Below are 5,764 nucleotides of genomic sequence, written 5' to 3'. Positions count from 1 at the left end.
AGTTATCTATAATTATGAATAGGTATACTGTATTCAGTGTTCAAATTCGGATAATGAATTATATTAGATTCAGTACTTAATAAATTAGTAATTTAATATATTTATTTTTCAATTATGTCAAACACATCTTTAGTAATTAGAAAAATTAACACTCCTTTCGCACATGCCCTCTCTTTTTGTCCTCTATTTTCTCCATGACGGAATTTTTATATCAATGCAAGTTTATTTCCGAATTTTACCCTTTAAACTACAAGTATACATGTCACTTAGTAGTTTTGGGCAAATATCAGGTCGATCCCACAAGGAGTAAGTTAAACAAGTACTAAGCCCTTATTTTCTCTATTATTTAGATTTAAAATGAATCTGAACAAGAAGATTATAATGCTACTGTCTACAAATTCAGTTTAATAAATGCTAAATACAAATGGAGAAATTTCACTCAAGATTGAATCTAGGGATATAGATTTCACTTATGGCATAAACAACACAAATGAATAGATTTACCTCTTGTTATTATTCTTGTTTAACCAGGGATTCATTTCTAATATTACCAAATCTTATTCTCATGATAAAATGGCCTAGAGCAGTCCAGTTTTCCCTATTTCCATGGTGAAATACTAGTTCTACTCTGTTTTCCTCCATGAAATGCTAGATAATCTACTTAAGTGCACCTCTATTTTCATGAACATACAACTCAAGCTCTACTCATGATTTTCCATTGTTACTACCAATTCTCATTGACTAATAACAACTATAAACATGCTATTGGTGATCAAACAACAACAAGTAATTACTACTGCACAAATAGACAAGTTAATACAAGATACAACAAGTGTAAATCACATTCATTCATATCATTAAGCCATAAGTTTCATCTACTCCCTAGATAAAGAAATTTAGTTACTTATGAATAATATATCAATCAAACTCACAAGTTTATTAATGTAAAACATCATTAAGTACAAGTGCAAGAAAGATAAAGAAAAGCTTAGCCAATTAATGGTGAAACCCTCCAAATTCTGCTATGTCTTGTACAAGATGATTACAAGTGAAATCTCCAAGTGCTTCCTCTAGAACTTCTAGCTAGAGAGAAAATTGTTTTCAAGAAGAAAAACTAACTACGTATGGTCCTCCTAGCTTCTCCTTGTTTCACTGCATAAAAGGTGGTGGAAAGCACCTTTTTCTCCTTCATGATTCCAACAACTAAGATTTTGTTAAAGAAAGTCAAAAGACATGTTGTTTTGACTTGTCAATACTCATTTTGTCTTCCCTTTTGTTGCAGAAGCATGTGCCCTCGAATTCTCTCACCCAAGATAGCTGGAAAGTTGTGTGAAAAGTGAGAAAAATAGCTGTGCCACTTGTAGAAGAGAGAGGCAGATTCGAGCCATGGATCCGAGGGGTGCAAATCGATCCGAGCTCGGATCATGGCCGATCCGAGGGTGGATCCGAGTTTAGATCGACTGACCTCAGATCCATTGCTCCAGAAGTACAGACGAGGGCTCGGATCTCTCCTTGTTGTACACAGACCCGAGCTCGGATCCGTGTGATCAATTTTCAGATTTTTATTCCTTCCTTTTTTCTTCATTTTTGCTCCTAGTTTCTTTTGTACTTTATCCTCCAAATGATCCTTTGCTTTTTCTTTATCTCGTACATGAAGTTCATCTATCAATATCCTTCAAAATATCACAGATTAAAGTATTAATCCACTCATTTAACAAATTTTGATTATTCAAACAACACTTAAGCAATTTGCACCAAAAAGAGTTCAAATATGGCTTTAATCTTCTTAAAACATTACACAAGTTCATGCCAAACTTGTACAAAATGTACATTAAATATTTACTTATCAAATTCCCCCACACTTGAATCATTGCTTGTCCTCAAGCAATTCACTTATAATCAGCTTCAATGATTCAAAAAGGTGAAACAATACATGTAATTTTTGTCCAATTTAATTCCTTATGACTTGGAAATCAATCATTATGCCATTGTTTAAATTGCATTAAATACTCATAATATCAAGTAAAGCAAAGATTATTATGCCCTAATTTTAACAAATTTAACTTAATCTCTCATCCTAATCTAATTCACAAATAAGCAACTTACATAGTCAATTTATAACCTTCCTCCTCCTATAATCATCTTTTTCTCAAAATTTTACAACTAAGAGGGACTTATTTTTATTTGATTTTACTTAAATAGTGAAAATGCCTTTTGACGCCACAATCCGACACTTTTAGGTGAAGATCTCCGGTTACTCAACATTTCACTTATTCAAATTGCTATGCATACTCTTAATTCAAGTACCTTTTGAAGCGAAAATCGACATTTGTAGATGCCAACCTCCGGTTACTCGGCACAAGAATTATTGGAATAGAACAAATATATATATTTTTTATTTTTCTATTTATTTATATATTATATATATATTTTTTTTAACAATCAAACAATAACTAGATATTCCCTCATTGAAAATGTATAAGAATAATTAAAGGAAGAGTATGGCTTTTTATTGACTAGATCAATCACTTACTTATAAAATTAAGCAAAAAGGAGAAATCTTATTAAATATGTAAAATTATAGGCATAATTTTCCTTACTTAACCGGATATATTTTCTAAAATGCAAAAATTCTAATTGCAAAATAACCAATTCCAAGTTAACTGAGGATTAAATCTTCCCAAAATACATATAACATTTCAACAATTTGGAAGAATTAGACACTTCAGGTTGGAACAATTTGGCCCATAAAAGTGCAAATATTTGAGATATTTTGGCTATAATGAAATATTTGAAAAATTTTGATAGAGTTTCCCCTTATAAGTGGACAAAACTCCCTGTCAACATTCCCAATTTCAAGAAAATTATCCACATGTCAATATTTCAACATATAATTCCAACATTTCTAAACCACAATGAACTGAAAACATGCACTTCACGACACAATCAAGGCATAAGGTAATCAAAACACAAAATACCCTCCCCCACACTTAAAATTCTCAATGTCCTCATTGAGAAAGAAGGAAAAAGAAACTAGTACTCCCCTATAAAAAAGTGGTGATGCAATTTGAAACCACGAACATCACGAACAACTCAATTCTGTTCAAACTGAAACAAGGGATAAGGTGAAACATAAGTAGCATAAGATTAACAAAAGAGATGAAAACTTTGAGTTTTAAACATAAGAAAAGCAAGAAAAACAAAAGACTTGAAAGCTGTTATGTTCACAACAAAAGAAACATCATGAGAGGGATCTTCATCAAGGCGGTGTAGAATCAGGATCAATGCTCTCAACAGCACCTTGCGGCCCCTGGGATGTACCAATGTGACCCTCCTCAGTGGTAGGAATCGGAGAAGGGGAACGGCAAATATGGAAATGGTCTTCCAATGCCCGAAGGCACCGATCATGTCTCTCCAACCGCTGTGTGAGGACTCGCTCCTGTTGGTCAATTCGCTCCATAACTCTGGTCTCCATACAACAGATGGCATTGAGAACCTCTTGCCACTGAGACCTAGAGGGAGGGGGTGGAATGGGAGTAAGTGGACTCAGCTGTGCCTCCATTTCTTGAGCTTCCGATTGTGGTGTAGGATGAGGGGGAGGTTGAGCGGAGAAGATTCACCAGTGTCGCGAACCAAAGGAGCGCCAAAGTCCGTTGGAATACCCAAGGACTTGAGTAACGAAACATTGACTTCATCGGCAGCCTTAGTGATAATGGCTCGCTCGGCTCCAAGAGGAACCTCGAGCTTCTCAAAAAGAAGGGACAGAAGACGAGGAAATCCAAAATAGGTTTCGCCGGCCCTCATGTGAGCTGTGGTACGCATATAGCTAATAATGATGCTGCCAAGAGGAATTCCTGTCAACTGCCTACCTATTCCATTCATCATCTTATCCAAAAAGTATAAGTCGTTATTTCGGACTTCCTTTTTGCCACTCCTCTTAGGTACCACATTAAAGGTAAAGAGATAGAAAATAAGGTGGTACCTAAGCTTAAATGAATCGGCATAAACGAGGAGCTTCTTCGAACTTCCTCGTTCACGGTACCCTTAAGACGTGATACGGCTTCCCTCACTTGCCATGGATCACGTGCCTTAAATTTCTTGGTCCATTTAACATCTGCTCCCTCGTCCTTGAGTTTGACAAATCGAGCGATTGTCTCCCGGGTGATGGCCACTCTCTTTCCCCGAACCCAAGAGACAATGAGATTCCCACTGTGGATCTGCTTGTCCTCCACATTAGCATAAAATTCTCGGACCAAATTGGAGTAGTAATGCCAAGACAACTTCAGAATATTGGCCCATTCGAATCGACCAAAGGCTGTGGACACCTTGTAATGATCGTCCACCTCAGGTGTCAATTGCTTCTCAATTATGATCTCCTTGTCCAATCTGGTTTCATACCACTTTTGGTTTTCGAGCGAAGTGAATCGCGTGGTATCATAGTCCAAAGGTGGCTCCTCATGGCTAGTAGATGCTCTCTTTCATCGTGAGCGAGGCGGTGACTCGGATGAGGGAGATTCTTCGACGGGGGAAAGGGACTCCTCAGGTACCGAAGGAGTACGTTCTTCACTTGAAGAAGATGAAGGAGTGCGAACACGAGCCCGTCTTGTGTAAACCATGGTGCCTATTTCAAAAACAAGATCAAATGGACATTAGAAGAATTCTAAATCCCTTGAAAATACACATCGAACAATGTTAAAAAGGGATTTGAGAAAATTTCGGCAGAGTTTCCCCTTGAAAAAGGATAAAACTCCCTGCCAACAATCACAATTACAAGCAAATAATCTTCTTAACACTTTCTCAAATCCACTTTTAAGATTTAAAATGTTTATTTTCAATAAGGATATCACTACACACATTATAAATCCAAATGCTTGAGATTTAAAGTCATTTGCAAGAATAGAATCACATCTCAAAGTAAAATGAACTATCAAAGACAATGTGCTACAAATTTAAACCTTAACATCATTTTAAAGCAACATCACCATATGCATTACTAAAAACATCCTTAATTTAAATAATTCTCAATGTCTAGCAAATTTTTCAATGAAATAGATAATACTCCATTTTACTAAATACACATTATCACCAAATTACTTACAACTGAGCTCCATTTCTTCCAAATAAGTGCAATTATTTCAAAAAAAAAATTGCAAGCAAAAGGTTCAATGTGCTTAAATTTAGTAATTGAGAAAAAAATATTCAAAAATATCACTATAGTAGCAACTCCCTCAATTCTAAGCACACAAATAGTTCTATTGACATATATTAACACAATTTAGTACAATCATACAAAGACATCTCAACATATATGCATTTACCTCAATATGCCAAAAATGAAAAAAAAATAATTGGGAATTGTAAAATATCCAATAGAGTTGAGAATTGTTACCTTAAATGTGTAGAGTGATGCTAAAGGAAGCTAATGCTGCAAAAATGAAGAAGAAAACAGTCCAAATGTGGCTCAAATTTGCAAGAATTCAGTTCGGCCCTTTTTCTATTTCAATGATCAAAATCCCCTAAATTGATGTTGTTGATGCGAAATTGTTGAGGGTTTATGATCACAAGAGGCTTGGGGATGTTTTTGAGGTGAAAGATTGGAAGATGAACGAATGATATGGAAGATTGATGGAAGGAGGGTAGGGTTTAGGTGAGGAAGAAGAGAAGAAATCTGAAAAATGGCAGAACCGAGGCTTCGATTATGCTATATCCGCGAATCGATCCGAGCTCGAATCTATTTGATCAGGGCTCGGATCCGATGGTCTCA

This window comes from Coffea eugenioides, chromosome 1 (assembly GCF_003713205.1).
Source record: "Coffea eugenioides isolate CCC68of chromosome 1, Ceug_1.0, whole genome shotgun sequence".
NCBI classification, from domain to species: Eukaryota; Viridiplantae; Streptophyta; class Magnoliopsida; order Gentianales; family Rubiaceae; genus Coffea; species Coffea eugenioides.
This window is presented reverse-complemented; position numbering follows the sequence as displayed.